This window comes from Trachymyrmex cornetzi, unplaced genomic scaffold (genome assembly GCF_001594075.2).
Source record: "Trachymyrmex cornetzi isolate Tcor2-1 unplaced genomic scaffold, Tcor1.1 scaffold159, whole genome shotgun sequence".
In the NCBI taxonomy this organism is placed as follows: Eukaryota; Metazoa; Arthropoda; class Insecta; order Hymenoptera; family Formicidae; genus Trachymyrmex; species Trachymyrmex cornetzi.
Genome location: NW_017296190.1, coordinates 135,906 through 149,603, shown reverse-complemented (window position 1 = coordinate 149,603; position 13,698 = coordinate 135,906). Strand labels below are relative to the sequence as shown.

At 36.1% G+C, this 13,698-nt stretch overlaps 1 protein-coding gene across 1 annotated transcript in view; it reads left to right on the top strand.

The window, feature by feature from the left end:
* Positions 1–13,698, top strand: part of LOC108758537 (intraflagellar transport protein 81 homolog) — an 88,070-nt gene that overhangs the window by 34,057 nt on the left and 40,315 nt on the right. The window lies entirely within an intron of this gene.

Genomic DNA, 13,698 nt, shown 5'->3' with positions numbered 1-13,698 from the left:
ATTTCGTGTTCTTGTGCAACGCGATTGATGGAAATATGGGGATTTTCAACGAAAGACAGTAAAACATCTAATGCCTTATCATTATTTGTTGCTGTTTTACGTCTACCAGATCTTGAGCGACTTTTAACGCTACCAATGTCATCGAAACATTGAATAGTGCGGATTACAGTACTTTCAGAGATCCTATTATTTTCATTCCGAAAATTTTCATTAAATAATCGCGTTACTGTTTTATAGTTTGTTGATCCCCATCCTCGCATCATTTACAGTGTTATTCGATCTTTTTCAGAAAGCTCCGCCATTCTTAATTATAGCAAAGAAGAACTAATCAGGTAAGTGATAGGAAATTGATCTAAATAATCAAGTAGAGAAAAAACTAATTATTAAGTGTTGGTCCAACTATTGATTTGTTTATTTCAACCAGCACTAGCAAAAAGCTCGTTGAGCAACTGAAAATCTAATAGATCAATTAATAATATTTACGAAAAATTTCTGGGCTATTGGAAACAAAAGTGAAGATGTTTGAGAAAATCAATTGAAGCGTAATTGCTTATTTTGTTACAGAAAAAATTTTTGGGGCTATTTGTTTTCGTCCACGAAGTAACTACTGCTCGCTAAGAAGAAGACAGCACTGCATCAAAGATTAAAATCAGTGATTCGTATTGTTTGCTCAAGAGCTCGTACATTGGTGCCTGCGAGAGTGAGAGAATAAAGATCTGCCACGCCAACGCTTTCGGGCAGATTCTCGCTAACGCCTTCGGACATCACGCATTCGAGCAACTTCTCGCGATCACCTTCGGGCAGTTTTCCGCCGTAGCCTACTAGCATAACCGCTTGAAGCCGTACAACTTTGCTATTGGACATTTTTCCAAAATGCATTCTTAAAATATTAGGGGGATCCGACACTTTTTGATTAATGTATCTTCTTTAAACCAATTAATTGGTCTCATTATTCCGCGCACAAAAGTATTAAGGTTATGATTACTGAAAACTAAATAATATTTTACAAGATATTTTACATTTTGTGTCAAAAAATTGTTAACTTCAAATCTTTATAACTCAAAAAGTACTTAATGAAAAAATGTTTTATTATAGTGTTTTGGAAAGCTCTCGAGATAAGCTATAAAAATATGCAATAAAATGTAGGGGGTTCCATTAAAAAAAATAAGGTTGACCTTGAAATGACCTTAAAGGACATGGTCAAGATCAAAATCAAGGTCATTATCTTACTCCTCGCTTGAAACCATACAACTTTGTTATTGGACATTTTCTCCAAAATGCATTCTAACTGAAGATATTAGGGGGTCCGATACTTTTCGATGACCCTGTATATGCCCCTTGTGCTCCTCTGGGCCATTTCTTCTTGATAACTTGTAAATCATTAGAGTAACACCATTCCGATTTTTTATATGTTCTCAACATACACGTGTAATGATAGCGATTCATTTCTTCGCCCTCGTGAAATATAGCGCTCATTACCTTGTACTTTTTTTTTATTAATCGTCACATTATTTGTCGGTACGGCGTTAATCCGATTATCGATAATTTTTTTAGAAACACCGTTTACAAAAATGTATAAATTGAGCTGTATTACTAGGACGGATAGGGTCGATTCGATTATAGTTTTCTTTTTCAGAACGGTAACCTTACATTCGTTACAATTGCCATTTATCGTTTCCCATTTCGAAAATTCTAAATCAATCAAAGTTTGCAAAGTGACACCTTTTTTCCTTTTTAATGTCGACAGCATAGGTAATATTAGCAAACAACTCTTTTCCAGCGTAGTTACACTGTAATTGCATTTGGCATTTGAACAAGATATTACATGCTTCAATTCGAGTTCTAATATATTATTGATTTCGGAATACGTGGATATTAGAGCAGTAAAAAATTCCAAAACATCTTGTTGTATTCGTCCTTCGAAACTATCTTCGACAGATTTTCTAACAGCAAGAATGTTGCAACACTTACGCTCAGCGTACGCACAGATAGCATCAGTCAATACGTTCGACAGTTTATTTTTCAGTATTTGTTGCCTGATACGTATACAATGAAACGCACATTGCAATATAACATTAGCGTAACACGAAACACGATCATCATTGCGGAGGCCGTATATTTTCCATGTAACTATACTTTCTGGCTCCTCGCAACCATAATTCTGAACATCATCAATGATATTAGGTATGGTCCGCTGACAGTCGTGAATTTTCACAGTCTTTTTTTTGGACGAATCGATTTGTGGTAGCTGAGATTTGAACACAGATCTCAGTCGATTATATTCTACAATGGCTCCCGAATTTGCTTTAACGGATGCCGGATTGAAATTTATCAAATGTAGGCCTTCTAGTGTACTCACTCGTGACAGACCTACATAAGCTTAACCATGACTGAACACACTCGTTCCTAGATCCATCATTGCATTTTTCACGTAATTCCTTGACTTTTGTGTATAGTTATTCCATAACTGAGAGACAATGGAAATTGTTTCCGATGTACCACCATTTTGTGGAGAATACTTCGAATTTAATATATACTTTCGTTATTGTGATTTCTTTGTTATCCGAAATAACTATTTTAATGGAATCAATACGATTTCCACCAACAGAGCGATTAACTGCAACTACATTGCCTATCGTTCCATTGACAAGTGCCAAAGTTACATTAATGTTTCATCGAATCATCACTTTAGCGCCAATTTTAATCGTTATTACTCTTTCAATGCCAGCTGTTTCCGAAACTTTGTCATCTTTGTCAGTCAAAATTTTGTGCACTTTTTTCTCGTTGCTGGAGCACACTCGATATCATCTGCTATAAATAGAATTTCATCACCTCAATTTTATCCAACACTGCCGCGTTCAAAACCTTGCACAAATAACACGTGGGTAATGAACATATTGTATCAGCCGGTAATTGAGTCATATAAGTGCAAAGCTCATTCAATCTTTCATCGCAACTACTTCCTTTGAAATGGCTCATTCAATCTTTCATCGCAACTACTTCCTTTGAAATGGATTTTTCTCGACTGAAAAATATCGATGTCCGAACCCGTTACCAAAACTATTCGTATTCTAGAAAGTATATGGCGATATGCATTGTCGCTTCTTTTGTCGCATATTAATCAAGAGTTCGTCGTAATCGAACAATCTCCACAAATCAGATCCATCCATAGTACCCAAATACTTCTGAATCTCTGATCGAGACATTTTAACGAACGGAGATTGTTCTTTTACAGGGGGAAGCCGCAACAAATATCCAAATAGAAGAATATGTTTTCTGCCAAAGAAACCATCATCTGTATCTGTCGTATCAAAGATTTCACATAACCGTAGAATGAGAAACATAAGTGTTACATTCGAAATCATGGGTACCTCATCTATTATAAATAATTCGACAGTCTTTAATTTGTCTCTCAAAGTTTTCAAGACCATGTCTGACAAGTGCGTATACTTTGCCGTAGATTCATGGGTGACGGGTAGCTGAAACATTCTATGAATCGTCAAGCCATCGATATTGAATGCCGCGATACCCGTGGGAGCAGATATGGCAGTCGTTTTTCCCAAATGTATTCTGATCAAATGTTTAATCGTGTCAATAAGAAAACTTTTCCCTGTACCACTCTCGCCACTAACGTACAGTCGCAGAAATTGACTTTTATTTTGTAAAACTTGACATACTCTATCGAAGATTCGTTTCTGGTCTTCGTTCAATCACGACATCATTTGCGATAAATCAGTCGGGACGTCAATCTTACCAATATCTTCCAGATCTTTCATCGCGTCGTCAGCTTCTATCGGATTACAATCTAGTCCATCGTCATCGGATTTGTCTCTGACTGCTGTCTTCAGATCATTTTCGCCTTTTTCGATTAATTCAGCAACGTTCTCAAAAGCTTTTTGTTTTCTTCGAGCCTTTCGTGATATTTCATTGCCTTCGTCAAAGCAGACGCTGAATTCTTAAAGGCATCTGTGTAAGTCTCGTATGCACCTTTGAGTTCACTCAAAACTCTCCACGGTTTAAACAGAAGAAGCAACGAGTAAAAGTATTTTTCGGGTTCAGTTTTTACATTAAATCGATAATGGTTAATCAAATAACATTTTTTTTGTTTATTTAGAAATAAACCCGAAGTTTATAACATTCGACCTCGTCATTTTTTGGTTTCTGTCTCGTAATTTCCCAAAATCTGGCAAAATCGTACAAATTCAATGATTCTAATTCCTTAGGACTACTTGAATAGTAATCATCGATGAGCGACGAACAATATATATTCGTAGAATTTTCATAGAGAGCTTTAATTTCATTAAATGCTTTAACTTTTCTGTTTCTCATCTCATTTACGTGTATCCATTTGACAATGGTATCACTGTCTGTACCATACAAGGGATTCCCTAACAGTGTGTCCGCAGCTTCTAAAGCACCGCATTCTCTGTTATTCAATGAACGCATCGCAAAATTCCACAGTTTCGATGCCAATGGCTTATTGGAATCTATCATTGCAAAGTCTATATTGCATTTCTCCGACTTTGGCGTATATATTGTTAAGTATGAGTTTAAAAACTCTGATTTTTCTCCAATAAATTGTATGTCCATGTTCCCCTCCCAAGCTAACTTGATAGCCGGATTATAATCATTGATAAACCTTTCGGACGTCTTGCGAGGAAGATCGTACATCCTGCTCCGACTGCGTAAAGTTTTTCTACCCACTATCGAAGTGATGATGTCTCTTAAAACGAAATTGTCAGTAACTGGCCGAGGAAAATCGAACCGACACTTTCTGTAAATATTCGTTTCGGTTTTTTTTGTACGCATGCAATACGAATTGTGTTTATGATTCTGATCAGTTGTAACCGTTTCGTACAAGGTTTGCGAAACGTTTTCATCTGGAATTTCGCACGTCACATATTTTCGAATTAACGTTACAACTTTTTCATCCGACGATTTTCCTAGTACTGGAGCATAATTTATCCAAATCATACGATGCACGTGCTGGATACCTCTACTTTGATATCCTAGTCGCCAGAAATTGTGAATGACCTCTCCTATTGGATTATCAGGCGAACAAATAAAATCAATCATAGCTTTAAATTTTATACACATGAATCTAGACGTACTTACAGGATCGTATGCGATTAATTCACTGATGCCCAACTTCTGTTTATCGGGATTCATGTCTCGTAAATGTTCACCCAAATCGGATCATTTCTAATCACTAGGGCTCCAAGTTAAAAATCACGTCGCCGGACCATAATGCAGAGTCATGCATTTGACATTATTGGACGGTTGTCGCCAAAATTGATACGCATTTCTCAGTGTTGCAAAAATACTCATTAAATTCGATTCCAATTGTGCGTCCTTCAATTCGTTCAAGTATCTACCAGCAGTGTATCTCTCTCGTGGGTTAGCAACTATCATAGTATAATAGATAACATTTCTCAGGTGTCGGTAGTTACCATCATTGAGAAGGAAGAACAGAAAGTGCAGATTCAACCTGAATCTACTGTGTTTCGACATCAATCACGTTCTGACAAATAAATAATTCGGCAACTCAAAGTATCTATCTTCTCGTTGTCCATTGATACCCTCGGGATATAAATCAGGGAAACACATGACATCCAGATATTTATAACGATTATCCATTGGAACATCTTTAATTTTCAACATTTGATACAGCTTCAATGCAGATTCGTTATTGATTCTTTTCGCGTGCATAGGATATATGGTATACTGATCATTAATACAGCTTGAGTGATTTGCGTGAGGAAAGCCTTACGCTTTAAAACGGCTTCATCATTATTATCTTTGTTGTGCTATACAGTGCACCACAAGAGTGCCTCAGCCACCTCGTCTATTTCATCACTATCATTTTCGTCATCAACAATCCGATATTCTGTTTCTTGCAACTTATCGTTTATAAGATCATCAGCCGACGCTGGAAGACGAAATTCCAAGTAGTGGGGATTATGGTCTTTTAACCATTGTAAAGCCTTATACACTTCATTAATATCCACCAAATTTTCCCAAACAACTTTAGACCTTTTGGGTATACCTCGAACGAGGATGTGCAACTCGTGATTCAAATTTATAGGATCTTTCGGAAGACATACATTATCCAATGTTTCTTGTAAAAGCAGAGGTAAATGAAATGTTCTACCTTTTACTTTGCGAATCATTTGTCTGCGCGGCATATGTTTGTTGGAAACAGCACCCATCGTTTGCATTACTTGGAAGCTACTCACTATCTGGATTAACATTTTTTCGTAATCATTGAAATCCGATAAAACATCTGGTAATGGTTTTACGGAAAGATTATTCAAAATGCAAGCAGAAGGCAAGACGCCTCTGTGAAATTTGCTCAAACAAAGCTTACAAATGTATCCAGTATCGGTATTGTGTTCTGTTACGTAGGCCATCAAGTCTTTCCAAAAAGGTCCGCCCACAGTTTTCCTCAAATTCTCAAGCTTAGAAACGTCTGTACTCACACATAATTTTTCGCATGAGATACAAGGAAGACGTGATAGATCCAATAATCGCTTTTTCATAACTTTAAACGCCTCGTAATTTTGCGAGAAAATCTTTTCCTAATCCAAATTAACATCCGTTAAATTTCTTGGATAACATCTTGCTTTATTCTTTATATCATTGGAAATTTCAAGCTATTTATCCATATTGACGAAACTCAAAGTTAAAAACAACTGATGTAACTTGTCATAATTGCCTAATAATTTGTAGACATTTCTTCGAATATTCCTCACGAAAGGAAAATGAGGCAATAAAGTACTTATCGTTGCAATGTATGACTTGTAAAGATTAGAATTTGCATAGCATTCCGGAGGATGTCCTAATCTGTCACTCGCATGTGAAACAGAACAATTTCTGAGCCGCGCCATGAATTTAGGATTCATTATGTTCTTCGAAGTACCTCCTTCAAACTGTTCTAAAAATTCAACAAACTTTTCCGTAGAAATATCACTTATATGACATTTCTTCTCATCACAGCGCACATTTTTATTTTTTTACCATTGTTATCCATTAACGGCAAAACATTAATCACTGAGTGAGAAGAGTATTGTTCCGTTATAAATGGTTGCTCAAACTATTTCTTTTGCTCGTAAGCAGTTTCATAAAAATACGCTTCGGAAAACGAAGTATGTTTGGATGTGCCACAAAGAGCTCTAATTCGATCGCTTTTTGAATATTTCAAAATCTTATTCAGCTCCAGCAGTATTCTTCAAATACGAAAACGCTCTTCTTGCTGCACTGACGTACGATTTTTTGGCTATTACGCACCACTTGAACATCTGCTCGGCTTCCAATCGAGCACATACCGGCGTTTTCTTAATTTTCCTCGACATCAGTCGAATATATAACTCCGAGCGTTTTGGAAAGTTGAAATACTTTTGCCAAGACCGAACTGTATTGAATTTTTCCTTCAATCTCTTGATCGTCTTGCATCGTTGTACGATAGACTTCTCGCCACGTTTTACGTTGCACTTTTTGTTGTGCAATTTTTTTGAGTCGGGATGTTGTCCGAATTTTCGGTGGCGATCTCTTTCATGGGCAGCATTTTTCAAATAATGTTTTCTTTTCATATACTGTTTATTTTCTAAATCTTTTTGATATTCACACTGCTTTCTTTTACGCATCCTCTCAGGATCTTTTTTGTACTGATCGCGCACCTTCTGACGTTTTGTTACAGGATCTTTTTTGTACTGATCGCGTACCCTCTGACTCTTTGTTTCAGGATCTTTTTTGTACTGATCGCGTACCCTCTGACGCTTTATTTCAGGATCTTTTTGTACTGATCGCGAACCTTCTGACACTTTATTTCAGAATTCATAAGATATTTTTCTCTGTGAGCAAAAGCATCTTTTTCGATTTCTTTCGAACGCTGTTCCCCAGTTTCCTTGCTACGTACAAGCTTTTTTCTCAGTGCATCCCCCTCTCGTTTTTTCAATGTCTCCAACGGCAATAGCGTTAATGGAGCTGTTGAATTATACAGATACGGAAAATGAATTATTGTTTGTTTTGCAAATATTGCGGACAATTGAGGTCCTAACAAAGATCGATTATACGTCACGATGCAAGGATTTATGCCGAACAGAATCGATGTAGCAATCGCAATCGCCATAGGACCACAATTATAACCGTCACCTTGCTACTGAACTGTTGGAAGTACTATTGGATTGTTCTAAAAGTCATGAAAGGGAAATAATCTGTCCACAAAAACTCGAATTTCTTCATTCAAATTTTGTATATTTGCTTTACGACTACCTTCATGAGAATCATATATAATAACAGTTTTTGTGTCGTAATGGCAAGCAGCCCAATGTCCGCCACCGAAATCACTGTGCAGTATTTGCAAATGCTTCTTCTTCGAATTATTGTGTGGAACAATCCGATCGGAAAATATTGTCAACCATACAGGTCGAAGTGCGTAATCAGAATTTCTTTCAAATAGCACATGGAAACTATTTATCATCGTTTCCGTCAACCATTTCTCGGAAGCCAAAATGTTTTTTCCGTATTACCATAATAGAATTTATGACACTGACGATCCATTTTAGTTGACGTTTGGGGCAGCCTTCTAGTGATGCAAGAAAAATTTTTTTTATTGTAAACGCTTAGAACAAGCCAAAATTCAGCGCTATTGGCAACCAATGCTTTAATGTAGCGCAATTGGCAACCGATGGTTTCATTCAGCACTATTGGCAGCCGAGGCTTAAATTCAGCGCTTATAGCAGCTTTTTTACAGCGCCTGAGCAGCTGATATAATTTTTAATTTTCCGAACCTGCAAACAAAAATTACATACATTATAAAAGAAATATTGCAGAAAGTAGAGGAGAGTTGCCGAATGCATGCCACTTAACCTATTTTCTATTATATTTTCCATTTGGCACTGTTTTGTATTTAGGTATTTTTCTTATCATATTTCCCTAATAATTGTTACACAAAAATGCAAATGACACCAAACTAAAATTAACTAATTTTAAATGAAAATGTAGAACAATGTAAAATTGAAAAATGCATAAACCACGAAACGCCTGATGTATGTAATGGCTTAAATACAATAAAAACGTTTCAATCTTAATTAGCCCTTCAGTATTACAATCAATCAAACTAAATTATTACGAATTAAAACCTACGTTATTCTTATTATAATTAAAATATTACGAATATCGGTTAAAGACGATGTCAGCAGTTATTATTCTCACGCTCAGCAATATTTAAGATTATAAATGATGCATTGTGATCAATACCACACACACACACACACACACACACACACACACACACACAATAGAATTGTCTAATAGATCTTGATAAGTGAACCAAATCCAAATGGTGAGCAATTTTTTCTCTCAATTTCGAATCACACAAAAGTTCCAATTTCTATTAGACATTATGTGACATTAAAAGAATACAAACAACGATGGTTCATTATAAAGACATTTAGAATACATAATTAGATTTCATTTAATACTTTCTAAATGAAAAATCTAGTATTAAGTATCCAAGAGCGTACGCATATTAATAAGTTATTATAAACAATATTATTTTAGAATACCTGTTAAGATGAGCTAAACGCAATCCAGGACTTGGGAATCAATGTGATACAGATCAATAATTAATATCATTTCTGATGTGAAGAAGGGTTCATTGTCAAGAATTTCATATATTATCCCAATTGAATTTGTGATCAGAATTAATTTGATGCTGTGCAACTACACTTTGAACATTATTTGAACTGGTGCTAGATTTATGTTCTTTCGTTCTAGTTCTAATTTTTCTTTTCGTTTGCCCAACATACGAAAATTCTACTGGTATGGATCACATTGCATCATTTATAATCATAACTATTGCTGAGCGTGAGAATAATAGCTGTTGACATAGTCTTTAACCGATATTCGTAATATCTTAATTATAATAAGAATAATATAGGCTGACTTCGTTTTTAACCTATATTCGTAATATTTTAATTCGTAATAATTTAGTTTCGTAATTGATTGTAATACTGAAGAAGGTCTAATTAAGACCGAGAGAGAAACGTTTATTTATTGTAATATATCAAACATATAGTATTTAAGTCATTTACATCAGACGTTTCGTGGTTTATGCCTTTTTGAATTTTACATTGTTTTATATTCTTACCACGTGTGTAACTTATATTGTTTATTGTGACGCAGGCATTAACATGCGGTCGAATTTAACGTTTTTCAATTATATTACAATATATTTGGGGATTATTGTTTGTCTTGATTTAAAGAAATTTATCAAATTATTACGTACGAATATGAATCTAAGATTAAGAATATATTTTTCTTGTAAAAATGAAAGGTTAATACCGCAACATTTAAAATACCTTTGACAAATTATCAGCGAAGGAATATAAGATTAACAATAAGTTAATAAACTTAAGAATATCGGCATCTCTACTAACTCTTCTGAATCTAATGGTAAATTTATTCCATCTCATATTGACAAAATAAATACTCAAGTAAATAACAACTCTAAATTGCACTCAATGTTTCACACGCATATTAGTCCAATTTACTTTGATGAAAATTATAAAATTAATACTATTAATAAAAGCTGGATAATTGATCTTAATAATGAGCATATTCCTGATAATGTACAAATATTTTACAACTGGAACAAAGATTTAATTTACCGAACAACTTAATTAAAAATGTAAAAATAATCCAGAGGAATGCATACTAAAAGATGGAATACGAACTATCAAAAGATTTTTAGATTCACATCCGGAACTGTTAGTAATTAGAGCTGATAAAGGTAATTCGACGGTTATAATGAATTGGAGCGATTATAAGGAAAAAATGAACGAATTGTTATCCGGTAAAAATACTTACATTATTATTAACAAAGATCCGACGAGCATGATGACTAATCAGACTCACAAACTTTTGACTAGTTGGAAGAACATGAAATATATTGACCAATCAGTGTATAGAAATCTGAATGTCACAGATGGGAATGTACCGAGAACTTGTGGGCTGCCAAAAATACATAAAGATGGCAATTTTTTGAGGATGATTATTATTAGATGTTAATTCCTGCCGTTTTTCTTCTCCAAAATTGATTTGTTTCAAAGGGAAGATGAATGAATACCTTAATCAAAGTAATTTCCTCCATTTTCTAATTTATTACTAATTAATAATACTTTGATTAAGGTATTTCCCTTCGAAACAAATCAATTTTGGAGACGAAAAACGGCAGGAATTAAGATTAACACCTAATAGTTGCATTAATAGTCCATTATATTTTTACACTTGACATTTATATTGACGTAAATTAGGTTTATTATTATCAGTTGTTAGTCTTATCTTTTAATGGTACGATTTAAAAAACTTGATGGATTTTGTAAAAATAATAAATACTGTACACAAAATTAATAATAAAATTGGATGGTTGCGTTGTTATCAGCTACATAAAAATTAAAAATTAATATCAAATCCATATAACAATACGTAGGCTATTATATAATATATTTGTCTATATTACTCATTTCTCATATATTTGTATATTATTGTTACATATTGCCTATATTAACTAACTAATAATATAAAATATTAATGGGGTACGATTTAGGCGATCAGTACACATTCGACAACTGTCCCCTACGCTTATTGATGCAAGTTTCATTGGCACCCACAATAGTTTTATAGTTCTTGATAGGTTTTAGAAAGAGTTCCGTCGATGTAACTTAAAAAATGTAGCACTTGAAAATTTGAAGTGCTATCTTCTGACAGCTCAAAGAAGGGAGTCTGAAAATGGCCAAAATTGGCCCTCTATGGACACTTCTAAAACCTATACAGTTGTCATTTTGAAAGTCCGTACATTCATGGAAAAATACTTTGGTAGTATATTCTTATAGTATTTTATAATCCAACTTGTGTTAAAACACACCATTACTTTTAAAATCTATCATCGTTTATTAGAAACAATAACTTTCTTTGCAGAACATTTACACGACCTATTTTATTATTTTTGGAAGGTTTTCCAAGCTTTCCTAAATAAATAAGCATTTTTCCATGAATATAAGCACTTTGAAAATAACAACTGCATAAGTTTTGAAGGTGTCCATTCAGAGGCAATTTTGGCCATGTGTAGACTTCCTCCTTTTCAAGTGCTATTTTTTGTAATTGGAAAAACCAATTTAAATGAAGTACTTCTTAACAGCCAGTTCCAGCCAACTTTTTGCTATTTCCCAATAGTTCTGCAATAGTTCCGACGATTTATGCACGTTTCCCCGGAATTATAGCAGAACTATCGGAAAATGAGATTGAAAAATAGTGTAAAAATATTTATTTAGAGACCGGAACTCCGACTCGTTGGAACTATTGCAGAATTATTGCATTGTAAAACCTATCAGGAACTATAGAACTATTCTGGGTGCAAATGGAACTTGTATCAAAACTTACGGTGCCAAATAGTGAGATACAAACTTCACACACTCAGTTTTGAATAGATGAATGAAGTCATCAAAATAGTATTCATTTTTTATCAAATAAATCACCAATTCAATATGTCTCCCAAAAATTCTTGCTGTTATCTATTCTACAAATAAATCCTATTTATTTATAAACAAACATCAAATATTATAAGAAATCAAGGGGTGAAACATCCCAGGTAAGGTTTGCCGACTATCAGCCGACGTTGAACGTTGGGCCGACGTTGGCGACATCACGGCAAACTGACTATCATTAATCGAACATGGCACAACGTCGGCCCAGGCTCCGTTAGCCGACACTGATTTGAAGACAACTTCAGGCCACCGTCGGGCCTAGGTTGGGCCAACGTTGGCAGTATGACGGCACTCGGTTCTCATATCAATCACGGCACGACGTCGGCCCAACGTACATTAGCGGAGTCTGACTTAAAGACGACGCTTGGGCCAACGTTGGCAGTATGTCGGCAATCGGTTCTCACGCCAATCACGGCGCGACGTCGGCCCAGGCTCCGTTAGCCGACACTGATTTGAAGACAACTTCAGGCCACCGTCGGGCCTAGGTTGGGCCAACGTTGGCAGTATGACGGCACTCGGTTCTCATATCAATCACGGCACGACGTCGGCCCAACGTACATTAGCGGAGTCTGACTTAAAGACGACGCTTGGGCCAACGTTGGCAGTATGTCGGCAATCGGTTCTCACGCCAATCACGGCGCGACGTCGCCCCAGGCTCCGTTAGCCGACACTGATTTGAAGACAACTTCAGGCCACCGTCGGGCCTAGGTTGGGCCAACGTTGGCAATATGACGGCACTCGGTTCTCATATCAATCACGGCACGACGTCGGCCCAACGTACATTAGCGGAATCTGACTTAGAGACGACCCTTGGGCCAACGTTGGCAGTATGTCGGCAATCGGTTCTCACGCCAATCACGGCGCGACGTCGGCCCAACCTCTGATAGCCGACCCTTATCTGAAGACAACTTGAGGCCACCGTCGGACCAAGGTTGGGCCAACGTTGGCAGTATGACGGCACTCGGTTCTCATATCAATCACGGCACGACGTCGGCCCAACGTACATTAGCGGAATCTGACTTAGAGACGACCCTTGGGCCAACGTTGGCAGTATGTCGGCACTCGATTGTCACGCCAATCACGGCGCGACGTCGGCCCAACTTCTGATAGCCGACCCTTATCTGAAGACAACTTGAGGCCACCGTCGGACCAA